Here is a 16,580-nt window from a genome sequence, read left to right as displayed (position 1 = left end):
CTGACTGAGCCACCCAGGCGTCCCCAAAGGAGATTTTTTTTATTTTTAATCTGCATGGGCAGTGCACTTCCTATTAGGTACTCATGTTACCTAAATCATTTGTAACCGGATGGGTTTCTTCCCCCTTCCCTCGAGTGACTGATGAGATTTTAGCTCCAGGAAGAATTCCTTGTGTTCAGTGGTTGTATCTGAATAACTTAATTCAAAGTATTGAGTTTTCGGCCTTAGTTGTGATAATTTTTTTTTTCCATTCCCTGGTGTGGAAAGATATTAAAACACTCTCTGAGACACATGAGCCGCTGGTTGGCTGTGATTCATTTATCCCTGGAGTTGACATTGTGTCACTGTTTGCTCGGTTTCTCAGTGCTTACTTCCAATCCTCCCCTCACTTCCGCAATCTTAGCACTATCTATACCTCAGGAGCACTGGACCAGCCAGCCAGGGAGTATGGGTGGCTTTGTTGAACAAGTCCTTCCTCCTCTACACATAGTAAACACAACCAAGACTCAAAACTTTTCTTTTCCTCATCTATTTGTTTTTCTTCTGGTTAAGAGAGTATTCACAAACGCAATTGACTCTATACTTGGTTCTGGATCTTTATGTTTGAAAATCAGGATCTTGACCGGTTTTCCTGGCTTTCACATTCCTCACCTGACAAATGGAGTTGTTGGGAGCCAGCTTCCAGGGTTGTGGACAAACACATTCCTCATCTGACAAATGGAGTTGTTGGGAGCCAGCTTCCAGGGTTGTGAGGCTTACATTGGGTAAGTTACTGACTCTCTCTAAGCCCCAGGTTCTTTGTCTGCCAGATGCAGGTGATGATAGGACTATGTCATAGCCGTGTCGTGAAGCGTAAATGAGATAAGTGTGTGGGGAGTGCATAGCCCAGGGCCAGGCACATAAGCATTTAATAAAGCGTGGTGGTGTTGTTACTGTTCTAAGTCCAGGCCACAGCTCATACTCCTGTCTCCTCATGTAATGAAGTTCCCCCAGCCTCTTCTTCTGCCTCTTTTTCTCCTTTCGTTCTCCCTCCAGGTCCACAGGTGTTTTGCTCCTTCGGAGGGAGACAGCTTTTTTCTTCCTTTTTTTCTTTCTTTTTTAAAAGATTTATCTATTTATTTTGGAGAGAAAGAGGGAGAGCGTGTGTGTGGGGAGGGGCAGAGGGATCAGGAAAGGGAGAGAAGCAGACTCCCTGGTGGGCACAGAGCCTGCCATGCCATGGGGCTCCATCTCACAACCCCGAGATCATGACCCGAGCTGGAACCAAGAGTTGGACGCCCAACCGACTGAGCTCCTCAGGCACCCCAAGCTTTCTTATTGCTTTGTGGTCCCTGGTCCTTCCCCAATCAATCCCTGTTTTCCCTGACATCTACAAAACCATCATCTGGCTTCTCTTTATTTCCTACTCTTTACCCACTTGATTTCAGCCAATGCTCACTCCTGCCAGTGTCTTTCCCTTTGCTCTTTCTGGCATTTGAGATGCCCTTCCATCCCCGCCCACCCAGTCACAAAACCAACTCTTCCTTTAAAGCCTGGCTTTTCTGTGGAAACTTGTGTTAGTTAAGATATGGGTTTGCTGCATATGACAAAACCCACAAAAATAGTTTAGGCAAAATAGAGGTTTATTTGCCTTTCAAGTAAAAGAATGCCAGAAGCAAGCAGTCCGGGGAGAGTATGGTGACTCCATGATCATCAGGAATTTGGGCTTTTTTGTATTCATGCTTTTCTCTCTCAAGGTTGCCTCATGGTCCAAAATAGCTGCTGGAAATCCAGCCATCACACTCATGTTTCAGATGAGAATTAGAAGAAAGGGAGGAAGGACACATGAGTGAGTGGCAGCTGTTGGTCTGCCTTTTAAGGCACTTTCCTGGTAGCCTCTCCTAACAATTAGATCTCATTAGCACCCTCTAGCTACAAGGGAAGCTGGGAAATGTAATATTTTATCTGGGCATACGGCCATCTCAAATAAAATAGGGGCTCTGTTACAAGGAAAAATGGAAGAATTGATATTGAGTAGGCAGCTAGCAGCCTCTGGCACAAGCCTTTTCCAACTACTCCAGCCCATCTTGTGGTTCTTAGAGTGAGCCCCACATTCACACAATTGTCTTGTTATTGTGCCCTCTATTAATTCATTGACCCAACGAACAAATGATGACTGATCCACTGCTCTGTGCAAGGCACAATGCCTTTTATATGTTTACTGTGAAGTGTTGCTTTCCAACTCACAGGTTAGCTTGGCTGCTTGAGAGCAGGACCCCAGCTTATGCCTCTTTTTTCCTCCCTTACAGTATCCTTCACAGGGCTGGGCACAGGACAGGCACTTGATAAGTACCTGGTTGATTTTGGAATATCACAAATGGGAAGTTCGGTGAAAAAATAAATCACCTGCCTCGGTACTAGGCTGGAAAATTCTGGTTGTGTAGGGCTTGTTTCTGGCTCATTGTGGTTTTGAGGAGCATGGGGCATGGGGTCATCTCCAAACATCAGGGCTGTGCTGTATAGCCACATGGACTTGTCCAGGTGTGGGGGCAGGCTTGGCTGTTTTGGAAATCGGACGAGTTTGTATACCAAACTAGAATTATAAGCAGAAATCTCTGTGCCCACCTGATTTTCTTTACCACCACTTTGCGTAGCTGTATTTACACCACGCGAGTCTTGCTCAATATCTCTGCACCGCACAGCTGCAGACTCAACCTTGAGTCTTTCTGCAGTGAGTGTGGGCTTTGGTTCCTGTCGCTGTCTTCCCATTCTCTAGTCAGCCTGAGACGAGGCTGTCTGAAGGGAGCTTGCCTAGAGCTTATGTCACATCTTGTGGCTGCTGAGAAAATGATTGTTTTAAAAATTTCGTTGGCACTTAAGAGGAGAAGAACCTGAATATGTTTAGCAACTACTACCTGCAAGGCGCTATGTTAAGAGTTTAACTTGCATGATCACATATATGTGAGAATATATGATCGCATATATGATAATATATCACACATATGATAATATATGATCACATATAACAGTCTACTGTTCTTTACCACTGTTCTCATTTGGCAGAGGAGGAAACTGAGGTTCTGATCAGTGACCTCACAACCCCAGGTTCCCTTAGGGCTCAGGGGTGGGGTTATTTTTCTCCTGTTTAAAAAATTAGTTCTTTTTATTGGGAGATAATTCACATCATATATAACTCACCCCTTTAAAGTCATGAGTTTTTAGTAAAGTCACAAAGTTGTGCGACCATCCCTAGTCTCTAATGCTGACCATTTCCGTCTGTGGCGGGGGGTGGGGGGGCAGTGTTTGAGTCCTAGGCTTCTCCTGTAACCACACCAGTTCCTCTTCTAACTCACCCCATGCAGTGACTTAAAATAACTAGGCCCGATTTGGGGGGGACATCAGGGCACGTTTCGGTGAGATAGGGGCAGGAAAGGGCCATCGCTTCTTCAGTTGCTTTCCCGTCATTGCAATGGTCCTGGTGCCCCTTTGAGTTCCCCCCGCCCCCGGGCCGCACCCCACCCTGTCTCTGTTTCCTGGACTTGGGGTAGGGGGGCAGAACACCCCCAACTTGAGTTCCACGAGCACCCGTCATTCCTGCCCTGGGGTTGTGGTTGGCAGGGTGAGAGGCGTCCTTGCTCTGACCTGTGTCTTATTTGCCTTTGTAGCCCCAGAATGTCACAGCACATATAGGAGGTGCTCCAACAACGTTCATGAATATCTAGACTTTGATTTCATTGCCCCTGATGTAAACCAGCGCAATAACGTCTTGTTCTGCCTCTGACCTCAGCCTGTCTCCTCCAGCCCCCCTCCCCATGGCTTCCACATGAAAGCCAACAGGATTGCTCTTGCCCCTAAATCTAATTATGCACCCCCTGCTTGCATTCTTCAATGACTCTCTGCCACCTACAAAGTAAAATTGGAGCTTCTTAGATGCAAATGTACCCAGCCATTTGTGATGGGGTCCACCCTCATCTTCACCCTCCCCCACCCCATACAGTCAGACGTTTGACGCTCTAGCAATACTGAACTGCTTGTAGTTTCCAAACATATCTTGCATACTTGTTCCCCTCTGTGTGCTACACCCTTTCCCTGGAATGCCCTTTCCATATTTGCCCATAGGACAAATGACTGTGCATCCCTCAGGTCTCAGCTAGGAGGCTACTTCATCCGTAAAGCCTCCCCTGCTTTCCTCGGTAGACCTGAGAGCTGGGTGTCAGTTAGGCATGCACTTGGCTGCAGATAAGAGAAAACTGCCATAATGACTGTGGTATGCAGAATAATGGCCCCCAAATATGTTCAGGTCCCAATCCCTGGAACCTATGAGTATGTTACCTTACAGGGCAAAAGAAACTTTGCAGATGTGATCAAATTAAGGACCTTGAGAGGCCCTGGAGTGGCTCACTTGGTTAAGTGTCTGACTGTTGATTTCAGCTCAGGTCATGATCTCAGGGTCATATGATTGAGCCCCACATCCGCACTTAGCATTGAGTCTGCTTGAGATTCTCTCTCTCCCTCTGCCCCTCCCACCATTTGGGCACGCTCTGTCTGGCTCCAAAAAAAAAAAAAAAAATTAAGGACCTTGACATGGGGAAATAATTCTGGATTACCCAGGTGGGCCCAATGTAGTAATGAAGGTCTTAAAAATGGAAGAAGGAGGTAGAAGAGGTCAGAGTGATGCAAAGTGCTAAGGACTCAACTCACTGTTGCTAGCTTTGAAGAGGAAGGAAGGGGGCCTTGAGCCAAGCAGTATGAGCAGCCTCTAGAAGCTGGAAAAGGAAAGGGAACTAATTACCTTCTAGAGCCTCTGGAAAGGAACCCAGCCCTGCCAGCACCTTGATTTTAGCCCAGTGTCGGACCCTGTCAGACTTCTCCCCTATACATTGGTATTTTTTAAGCCGCAAAATTTGTGATAATTTGTTAATGGCAATAGAAACTAATGCAATGACTTGACCAGAGAAGGATTTGTCTTCCTCCAGTCCTAAGAACTCCAGAGGTAGGCTTTCTGGACTGGCTTAGCAGTGTAGTCAGGGCCCCAGATTTCCCCATTATGTAGCAGAAAGGTGTTTGTCCTCTTGCCTGTTGCCTCAGGGTTAAAAAAAATCTGCTGCATCACCAGATGTGTGCTCATGTTTCAGAGAGGGAGTAGGGTGCAGAGGACTGTAGTGATCATACTGGATGTCCCTTTAAAAAGCTTTCCCTCAAGCCCTACCCAGCAACTGCTGCTTTCATGCTATTGGCCAAATTCACAGGGCCATCATTAGCTGAAGGGAGGGCTGGGGGGACCCGGGATGTCGGCTCTTCAGCCTCTGTGTAAAGATCATTAAGGAGAGGAGACTGATTGGCTTTTGGAAAACCAGCCCAATGTTGGTCACACAGTTCTTCCTTGCACTTTGTACATTTGCTCATTTGAGCAATTATAATACGGTTTAAAAACGTTTGCCTCTTTGTCTGCCCCCACGGGATTCTAAACCCTTAAAGCTTCCGTGTGTTAGAAAAGGACTACTTTTTAAAATTCTAGTCTCCCTGCCCCTAGCACAATGCTGGTGTATTGTATTTGGAGGCTTTTTGTTTGTTTGTTTGTTTTAAAAATTTTATTTATTTGAGAGAGAGAGAAGAGAGAACGAGTGGGGGGAGGGGCAGAGAGAGAGAAGCAGACTCCCCGTTGGGATCATGACCTGAACCGAAGGCAGAGCCACCCAGGGGCCCTGGTGTATTTGTTAAACAAATAAAAGAATGACTGTGTCTTTTCAAGAATTTTGTGGGATTTGGACAGACTGGGCAGACTGTTGGGGTCTCTCAGCATTTAAAGACGTTTTACTTTTTTCTCCTCCTCTTCCTCTTGTTTGCTTTTAGATTTATTTATTTATTTTGAGAGAGAGAATGTGTGCAAGTTGGGGGGAGGGGCAGAGGGAGAGGAAGAGAATCTCAAGCAGACTCCCCACTGAGTGCTGAGCCCCAAGAAGCAGGGCTCCATCTCATGACCCTCATATCACAACCTGAACCAAAATCAAGAGTCAGAATCTTAACCTACTGAGCCACCCAGGCACCCCTTCTTTGCTTTTATCTTTATCTCTTCTTCCCCCTTCTCCTCTTTTTTGGGGGGCCAGTAGGACGAGCTGATAAGACACATTCTAGAACCATTATTCTCAAGGGCTGTGGTTTTTCTTCCTGAAGCCATTTTCAAACTTCATATGCCCCCGAGATTTTTTTTTAACATTTTATTTTATTTTTATTTTATTTTTATTTTATTTTTTATTATGTTATGCCAGAGGAGATTTTGACATGTGCATTTCCTGTCTGCCTGCCCACCAGTTCAGAATCTGCTATGGGAGGGTGTTGTTTCCTGAAGGTGGACAATACAAGAGAAAGATAATACTCCAAACCTGACTAATGGAGACCTGTGCTAGTCGTTAGGACTGTAAACTAAATATTTTGATTCCCTCTTGCTTTCCAGGAGCATGGTAGGTAGGATTACATTCCTGGTTCCCTTGAAATTGGGTAGAGACCGTTGCTTAGTTCTAACCAGTGAGTTTGAATGGAAGTGATGTGTGCAGCTTCTGCCCCAGAGCATTTAATGCTGGTATGAGACCTCTTTTCCCTTTGCTACTGGAATGTACAGATGGTGACTGTTCAGTCAGCCTGGGTCCTAGAGGGAGGGCAGTACAGAGCAGAACTCCCAGTCAATCTTCAGTGGACATGTACTGAGTGAAAAATAAACCACTGTCATTGTAAGCCACTGAAATGTTTGGTGCTCTTTGTTACTACAGCATTACCTAGTTTGTCCTGACTGATACAAATATCTGACTTACATTCATAAAGAAGAATGGCTCTTTGGAGCTTCAGAAATCAAAGTATTTTCCTCAAAACCTCTAAGCTCCTGGGGCACCTGGCTGGCCCAGTCAGTAGAGCATGTGACTTTTAATGTCAGGGTCATGAATTCAAGCCCCACATTGGGCATGGAGCCTATTTAAAAAAAGAAGAAAGAAATGCAGGATCTCAGGCTCCACCCTGAACCTGTATTAAAACAAAACAAAACAAACCTCTGAGTTGGTCACTAAGACCAAGGGGTAGCCATAGCTGTTTGTGGGTATATATCAGAGGGTGGGTCTCAAAAATGTGAAAAACAATGTTAGAAATGGCTAAATTGTTTCACCATTGTTTTATTCGGTGATTTGCTAGAAGAATTTATAAGACTCAATAGAAGATTATACTCATGGCTAAGATTTTTTTTACAGAGGATACAGAACAAGAGCAGCAAGAAAATATATGTATGGGGCGCCTGGGTGGCTCAATCTTTAAGCATCTGCCTTCGGCTCAGGTCATGGTCCCAGGGTCCTGGGATCGAGCCCCGCATCGGGCTCCCTGCTTGGCGGGAAGCCTGCTTCTCCTTCTCCCACTCCCCCTGCTTGTGTTCCCTCTCTCGCTGTGTCTCTCTCTGTCAAATAAATAAATAAAAAATCTTAAAAAAAAAAAAGAAAAATATATGTATGGACAGACACAAGAGAGATCCAGCATAGACTTTGATGTCTTTCCTTGCCTGAGGCCGTGTGGGAGTGCCCTCTCTCTAAAAGCAAACTCAACGACATAGGTGGAATATCTACTCCCAATGAGTGGGGAGTAGCTTGTAGGGAGTTTGTAGGGAGTCTGTAGGGAGTCTGTTTGAGTCTTAGGGTTTGAGACTATTATTGGATGCTGGTCACATGAGCATATCCTGATAAATAACCAGCCTGGGCAACCAAAAATAGGAATCCCAAAATGAAACTAAATGTACATCACCAATCTTGATGTTTGTGCCAGAGGACCAAACATGCCATCACAGCATGGTCCACTGTTCCAGGTGCAAAATCATGAAATCACTAACATCATGAAAAGGATACTAGAATTAAAAACCATGGAAACCTGTCTTGTCCACAATGTCATTGATCTGGTAGTATATTCACTTTATTTGTGAGGGTAGAAGGCTTAAACATCTGAGTGCTGAGATCTCTGATAAATGTGATTTCCTTGGGGATTTTGCACAATGGGGGTGCTGCTCAGAAAAGTTTCAGAAGTGCAGTGCACTTTTTCAAGGTCTTTGTTAATTAGACTTTGGGGGCCAATACTGGCCACCTACTCACCACTTACACATTATTTCAAATGCAGATTTGTAAGCAGAAGTTTGAAATTATCCATCTGTAATTTGGGGACCACCTGACTATAATGAAATGGTTTTGCCATGCTGAGTGTTTATTAGAATATATATTGCACACATACCTTAATCGCCCATGAAACTGAGTATTATTATTCCCATTCTCTACTAATAAGTCTAGAAACATTGAGTCACTTGCCCAATCACACAGCTAATAAAGGACAGAGCTAGGATTGGAACCCAGCTCTTTCTGGGGCCAAAGTTACTCGAGTACAACCCACCACTAACTCTTTTTTTTTTTCTTTTTAAGATTTTATTTATTTATTTGAGAGAGAGAGAGAGAGCATGAGCAGGGGAGAGGCAGAGGGAGAAGCAGACTCCCCGCTGAGCAGGGAGCCCAACATGGGGCTCCATCCCAGGACCCTGGGATCATGACCTGAGTTGAAGGCAGATACTTAACCAACTGTGCCACTTCAAGCGCCCCTCCTTTTTTATTTCAAGTGAACGCTATAACCCCCCATAGGGCCCCAACTCACAACCCCGAGATCAAGAGTCTCATGCTCTACCAACCAAGCCAGCCAGGTGCCCCCCTACTACTAACTCTTAATCTCTCTAGGCTACACCTCCTCACCTGTAAAAAAAAAAGTGATTAGACTAGAGGTTTTCCAGGCCTAACCTTTATGAGCCAGTAAGTTAGATGAACTGGTACTCTGGACCAAGTAATAGTTAAGAGCCTGGCTTTGAATCAGAGAAATCTGGGTTTTCATCTAGTATGTAGGCCACTTGTTATTTGTGCCCTTAACCAAGTCACTTCACCCTTCTATAAACCTATTTTCTATTCTGTACAATGGAGATGATTATACCTCACCTGGTGTTGTAAAGACTAAATGAAATAATGTACAGAAAATATGTGGCACAGCGCCTGGCATCCAGTAAGCTCTGCGTAAACGCAAACAGCCACTGGTATGATGGTCAAGAGCATACTGTCTAGGACCACATTGCCTGGGTTCAAAGCCCAGCTCTGCCACTTCACTGTTAATTTTTTTGTGCCTCAGTTTCCATATCTGTAGACAGAGTGATAATAACATGATATCAATATCAAATTAGGTTGGTGTAAAGATTAAATAATATATAAAGCCCTTAGAAAAGCACCTGACACAGTATACAATGTGTGCTGGTTAATTTTACTATTATCATCACAGTTATTACTGGTTTGGCCATACGTATTGCTGAAATAGTAAGGGTGAAAAATGGTATGTGACTCCTCTTGTTGCCTGGGCATATCCTTAACTGAAACCCAAGGCTTTGGGAAATCCTGCAGTTTGAATAATCCAAGAGCTGGAGCAGCGGAGCATCCAATTATGGATGCCTCACAGCTGCAGCCCCGGGGAGGAAGGTGAGGCCTCTGCACTGTCTCGCTGAGGTTGGTCCTATTATGGAGAAAGCCCTGCTTTGTATGCAGCTGCCTTGTCTTCAGTTTGGCTGCATAATTGCGCCTTTTTGTTTCATTATAAAGCATCTTGAGGAATTCAGAGCCCCCTCCCGCTGATAGCAGTGAAAGCCAGAGTGTCTGTCTCTAATGAGCCTCGGACGCTCTGATGGCCCTACCAAGGCAGCCAGGCAGGGAGCTCGCACACAGGCCCTGGCCGCTAGCCGCGGGCTCCCTTTGAGCCCCGGCCGCCACTCCGGACTTCATTATGGGGCTCCCTGAATACCCCCAGGATCCTCCATGCCTGTCCTCATTGTCTCAGAAGGGGACGGAGCTGCTTCCTTGAATGCTGGGCTCGTTGGTAACCTTTGTGGGCCGGCAGTGAGAAAACAGAAATTAATTATTCATATCCATGGGCCTGAAGGATCTGCTGTTTGCAGAGCTGACTCCCCTTCTGGCTGCCAGACTCAGAACTCCCCAGGGCCTTTGGGCAGGCAGGAGACGGCACAGCCCTGGGAGACAGCCACCCTGAGAACCAGGGCAGCAGGTGGCCCGGCCCTGGGCCACATGCGGTCTGCCCAGGCACTTTGTTGGGGCTGCAGAAGGTTAAAACAAAAGGGAAACAATTTCAAATCCAGAACTTTCCATAAAAATCTGGATTTCCGGCTTTTCTTGAAAGATGGGAAGATCTTGGGTACCTGTGGAAATCATCAGGTCGTGCTGGACGGCTGACCCCTTCAGACCGGGCATGATTTTGCTAATCGCCTCAGCTCTCGTCTGGTCCTGTTTTCTGCTCACATTGTGAGGGGTGTGTGTATCGTGTAGCAAACAAGCAAGACTCTGGAGCTGGGCTGCCTGCCTGGCCTCCTGCCTCTGCCACGTACAAGCTGTATAACCTTAAGCAAATTACTTAACTCCTGTGGGCCCCGGTTTCCTCATCTGCAAAATGGGGGTTATATTAATAGCTTACCCAATAAATGGGTGAGAACCGAGTGAGTTAGTGTAAGCGCTTAGAGCTGCCTGTCACATCATAAGCGCTGCTTAGGTGTTGATAGCTACTGGCCTAGTGTTTTCGGCATCTGAGATTACAGTCCCTGTGTTAAGAGTTTTCCATGGAAGAAGAAAATGTTCTTTCCTAGTGTGCGTCTTCACTCACTAATAAGTCTTTCCTCCCTCCTCCAGCCCCTAATCTCAGCACCTTGGAGTAAGCCATGAGAATAGTGCTACCCTGTGTAACAAACCAACTCCAGCATGTCAGTGGTTTAACAGCTGAAGTTTCTTCTGGTTCCCGTGACAGTGGATGCAGGCGTTCCTGACGCGCAGGTTTGCTTCCTGTGGTCCACTTAGAACACAGTCTCCCGGGCTCTTGTGCATGGGCCCTCCTCTAGGTCCTGGTAGTTTTCAGCTTTCAGAGGGTACTGGGCAAACAAGAGAGGGAAGACACACGTGCTTCTTAACTCTTCTTAACCCAGAAGTGATACCCATTTCTTTCGCTGGCATTGCATTGGCAGAGACAAGGCCTGTGTCCCCTCTTAGACTCAGGGGTCCTGGCAAGTGTGGCACCTAACAGGCAGCTGCTTCCCTGCGACAGCCGTGCTCTGGGAAGGGGGCTGGGGCGGAAATCTTTGGTGGACCCTCAGCTACCTTTACCACCACAGTCATAGTAAAGATGCCCCAAATCAACATCTCCCCGGGCTTATTTCCTTGTTGCTACTTTTAGCTCATGGAGGGTGACTGCCTTGTTTTTGTTTTTTGTCTGGTTTACTGCGGGAACAAGGAGGGAAACAACCTTTTTATTTTTATTTATTTATTTATTTATTTATTTATTTATTTATTTATTTATTTTAAGATTTTATTTATTTATTTGACAGAGAGAGACACAGCGAGAGAGGGAACACACGCAGAGGGAGTGGGAGAGAGAGAAGCAGGCTTCCTGCGGAGCAGGGAGCCCGATGCGGGGCTCAATCCCACGACCCTGGGACCATGACCTGAGCCGAAGGCAGACACTTAACGACTGAGCCACCCAGGCGCCCCCAACCTTTTTATTTTTAATTTCATGCTTCAAATTCCCATATACCATAAGAGCATTGATTTAGGGTATCAAAATTAGATTTGGGCAGTAAATCACATTTCATCTGAGTTACTTATTTGGAGAGACATGCAACTTAGTCATCGTGCTTATATATTCATTGAGAGAGCAGCCAACTTAGAGGAAAAAAGACATTTACAATCAGAATTTTGATATTCAAATATTAAATCTCTTTTCTTCTTTTAAGTTGGGTTAAAGTATGTAATTTAAGCTTGTTACAGCAGTTACTCGTGGAGGGAGGTATATGTATATATAATACAATCATGTGTATATATCATAAATTTTAAAAATTGATGAAAGCCAGAGTACATTTTTAGGAGGGACCTTTTAAAAGCTAATCTTTAGGATTAAGGAAAAAAGAAACAAAAAGATGTCCTATACAGCACTTCACATCGCTTCGAAATAGAAATTGCCACACACTGCCTTCTTTTAACCAGTTTGTTTCTTTGGAACCACAGGGCCTGTCACATCTTTGAAGAAGTGAGATCCCTGTGGGGTTAAGACAGCGTCTTTGCCGCAATTGGCAGACAATCTCTGAGAAGCCAGCACAGAACTTTCATGACCTAGAACAGTGACCACAGTAACCTTCATTCAGACTTTATTAGTTTGCTCCCTGGCTCCCAGGTTGACTGACAGCTTTCTCTGTCCCTGCCAATCAGTCTTGAGGTGAATCAGTCGTAGTCACAGAATGGAAAGAAAACACAGAATCGGCAGTGTTTTGTCTGACCGCTTCCCAGGCTGACCTGACTCACACCCCGAACACATCATAAAAGCAAGGGGTTTTAGAAACTGAGAGGTGGAAATAGCCAGCTCTCTTCCTTGGTCTCTGGGCCTAGATAGAGCTTGTTTAGTGTCATACCTCAAAGAAGGATGTGTGTTAGAACAAACTCTGGATCTCTGCTTGTGGTCAGGTGAGTTGACTCTTACTGATTCTTTATGGTTCCGTTCAAGGATTTGCTGGGGAATCTCACACTACTTTAGCTGATTGGCAGAAGGGTAGAAAAAACCTCTTGAGTCCAAATCTGTCATGCCGGCTATGGCTCCTCTCCCCGCACTTGTCTTTGTGTCTCAATTTCACATTTGTTTCATTCTGCCTCTTATTATGGTAATTTCTATGTTACCCCCCACTTCACAAGGCTTGCTGGAAGTAGGGACTGGCTTACGGTGGTCAAGAGTGCAGACCCAGGAGCCACATTTTTTACTACTAGCTGTGAGGACTTTAAAAAGTTATTTAACCTCTCTGTGCCTCAATTTTCTCATCTGTAAAATGGCTGTGTTAATAGCATATACCTCCTGGAATGTTGTTAAGAATTAAATGAAGTGGGGCGCCTGGGTGGCTCAGTGGGTTAAGCGTGTGACTTCAGCTCAGGTCATGATCTCAGGGTCCCGGGACCAGTAGCTCAGCAGGAAACCTGCTTGTCCCTCTCCCTCTGCCCCTCACCCTTTCACGCCCTTCTCCTTGCTCATGTACTCTCTCTCTCAAATAAATAAAGAAAATCTTAAAAAAAAAAAGAATTAAATGAAATAATCCATGGTACGTACTCAGCCTGATGCATAGTGAGCACTCAATGAATAATAACTCATATTCTTATTTACCCTCTGTTTTCCTAGCATCTGCCATTGAGCCTTATGCGTCTTAAGTGTTTGACAAATGTGTACTGACTAGCCTGAAAGAATGATTGAGGAAGTTACTAAATTCTTCTTCTTCTACTTCTAGAATAATCTAGGTAAGGAACTGACTGCAAGTCAGAGTCTTTTGCAGGAGCACTGTAAAAAGACAGATTCCTGGTGCCCAAGCCCACTGAAGTGGAATCCCAGTGGATCTGGGCACAACCTGGAATGTATATTTTTAGCCAGTCCTGGGGATTTGTGGCAGCCAGCCCAGCACCCTGAAGTTAAGCAGGCTTTGCTAAGTGCTTGATGTGAGGTAGTGGTCAATGTCTAGGGTTTTGTTGTTGTTGTTGTTGTTGTTACTATTATACTGTTTTTCATGTGTACTTTCTTTTACTTTTTTTTTAAGAGATTTTATTTTTAAGTAATTTCTACACCCAGCGTGGGGCTTGAACCCACAACCCTGAGATCAAGAGTCGATCACTCCACTGACTGAGCCAGCCAGGTGCCCCTAATGTGCACTTTTATAGTTTGTTTTATCAAAAAGGAAATTTTATTATAATTGCCATCAAATATGGGAAACAGGGTGAGGCTATTACATTACATCCCCCCCTTTTTTTAAAAGATTTTATTTATTTATTTGACAGAGAGAGACACAGCGAGAGAGGGAACACAAGCAGGGGGAGTGGGAGAGGGAGAAGCAGGCTTCCCACCGAGCAGGGAGCCCGATGCAGGGCTCGATCCCAGGACCCTGGGATCATGACCTGAGCCAAAGGCAGACACTTAATGACTGAGTCACCCAGGCGCCCCCACATCCCCTTTTTTTTAAAAAAATTTTATTGCAGTGTAATACACATAAAGTTTATCATCTTAACCATTTTTAAGTGTACAGTTCCGTGGTATTAAATACATTTATAATGCTATACAACCATCATCACCATCATCTCCATAACTCTTTTTATCTTGCAAAACTGAAACTATACCCATAAAACAATAGCTCCCCAACCCCCACTTCCCCACTGCCTCTGGCAACCACCATTCTTTCTGTCTTTGTGAATGTGATTACTCTGTAAGTACCTCATGTAACTGGAATTACACAGTGTTTGTCTTTTTGTGACTGGCTTATTTCACTTAGCATGATGTCCTCAAGTTTCATTCATGCTGTAGCATGACAGGATTTCCTTCTTTTTATTTTATTTTAATTTTTTTAGAAGATTTTTTTATTTATTTGAGAGAGAGAGAGAGAACACTAGGGGCGGGGGGACAAGCAGACTCCCCACTGAGCAGGGAGCCCGACATGGGGCTGGATCCCAGGACCCGGGGACCATGACCTGAGCCAAAGTCAGACGCTTAACCAACTGACCTACCCAGGCGCCCCAGAATTTCCTTCTTTTTTTTTTTTTTAAGATTCTATTTATTTACTTGACAGAGACACAGCAAGAGAGAGAGAGAGAAAGAGAACACAAGCAGGGGGAGTGGGAGAGGGAGAAGCAGGCTTCCCGCCGAGCAGGGATCCCGATGCGGGGCTCGATCCCAGGACCCTGGGATCATGACCTGAGCCAAAGGCAGACGCCCAATGACTGAGCCACCCAGGCACCCAGAATTTCCTTCTTTTTAAAGGCTGAATAATATTTCACTGTATGTCTATACCACATTTTGCTTATCCATTCATCCATCGATGGACACTTGAGTTGCTTCCACATTTTAGCTATCCTGAATAATGCTGCTACAAACTTGGACTACAAATATATTTTTGAGACTCCGCTTTCCATTCTTTCGGGTAAATACCCAGAAGTGGAATTGCTGGAACATGTCTGGTATGACCCTTTCTGTCCATACAGCCCCAAAGGTTGACATTAAAAGGAAGCCATAAAAAAAAGTCCCATTTACTTAAGAACTTTAGGTGCTCCTAAGTAAAATGTGGAGGGAAAAGCCTTTTGAGTTTGTGTGTGCGTAGATAAGGAGTTGCCAGACAGTTGATAAAGTAATCCACTTGTGTTAGGAGCCAGTAAGCCGTCAGAGGGAGGAAGCAGCCCAGGGTGACCTTTGCCCCGGGAGCAAACACAGCATCAGCAAGCTGAGTGACACTTGGATGATGATACAGAGAAGTCCATTGTGATCTACTATTGCAAAACACTTGGCTGGTTGTGGTTTAAATCATGTAGGTCACCCTCTTGCTGCCCCCAGATAGTGATCATGGTGTTTGAAGGTGTTGGGTTCCAAGTTGGAATGCTTACCCACGTTCGTTCCCCCTGCTGAGCTTCGGGGGAGGAGGGCAGTGGGCTGGGGTCACATCTTTCCACCCAGGTTACAAGTGACAGCCTGAAAGTCCCAACACAGGCTGAGCTTCTACCTCTCTGAATTTCCTTACTTTCTGCCTCTACTTTCTCCCTGTCTCAAAGAGAACAGCCTTCACTGGTTTAGGGGTGGGCGGCATGAAATACCTGTGTGTGCTTTCTCTTCGGGAGCAGAGATTAATGTGGAGTTAAGGCAACCACTTCACTGCAATTTATAAATCTGCTGAGTTTGTAAATAGTTAAGCAAACCTACTGGTCTTTAATAAACGGAAATTTTTCTCGGATTTTAAAGTCACAGGTAGCATGGAGTGCTTATTAACCTCCAAACTGATCAATAAAAAAGGTCAACAAATACCTTTACCATAATTCTCAATGTTTATGGAGTATCTAAATTACCAAGTATTAGAGGGTTAAAAGAGAAGGATTTGGACAATAAAACATCATCCATGGAGCGCGTTGGTGGCTCCGTTGGTTAGGCGCCTGACTCTTGATTTTGGCTCAGGTTATTGATCTCAGGGTTGTGAGATCAAGCCCCGCATCAGACTCTGCACTCAGCTGGGAGTATGCTTGAGATTCTCTCTCTCTCTCTCTCTCTCTCCCCCCCCCCCTCTGCCCCTCGCCCACCTCTCTCTAAAAATAAGTAAATAAGGGTGCCTGGGTGGCTCAGTTGGTTAAGCGACTGCCTTCGGCTCAGGTCATGATCCTGGAGTCCCAGGATCGAGTCCCGCATCGGACTCCCTGCTCAGCGGGGAGTCTGCTTCTCCCTCTGACCTTCCCCCCTCTCATGTGCTCTCTCTCTCTCATTCTCTCTCTCAAATAAATAAATAAAATCTTTAAATAAATAAATAAATAAATAAATAAATCTGTAAAAAAAACAAAACAAAACATCATCCACTTCAAAGCAGGTTTCAGAGAACAAATCATTGTATATCTGGTTTCATGACCATGCGAGATCAATCCTGGGCTACCATAAACCCCTTCTCTCCAGGACAAAGGGATGCAACCACCATTAAAGCAACTTCACTGACACCTGAATTGTGCCAAACA

The 16,580-nt window shown here is 45.1% G+C and overlaps 1 protein-coding gene across 2 annotated transcripts in view; it reads left to right on the top strand.

The window, feature by feature from the left end:
* The window catches only part of ABR (ABR activator of RhoGEF and GTPase), a 172,003-nt gene that overhangs the window by 6,318 nt on the left and 149,105 nt on the right, over positions 1-16,580 (top strand). The gene's annotated exons all lie outside the window — the stretch shown is intronic.

The sequence above is a fragment of the Callorhinus ursinus genome, unplaced genomic scaffold, assembly GCF_003265705.2.
Source record: "Callorhinus ursinus isolate GAN/ISIS: 27379988/994484 unplaced genomic scaffold, GSC_fseal_2.0 scaffold34, whole genome shotgun sequence".
NCBI classification, from domain to species: Eukaryota; Metazoa; Chordata; class Mammalia; order Carnivora; family Otariidae; genus Callorhinus; species Callorhinus ursinus.
The sequence above is the reverse complement of the archived record's forward strand: the minus strand, read 5'-3'. Positions and strand labels throughout refer to the sequence as shown.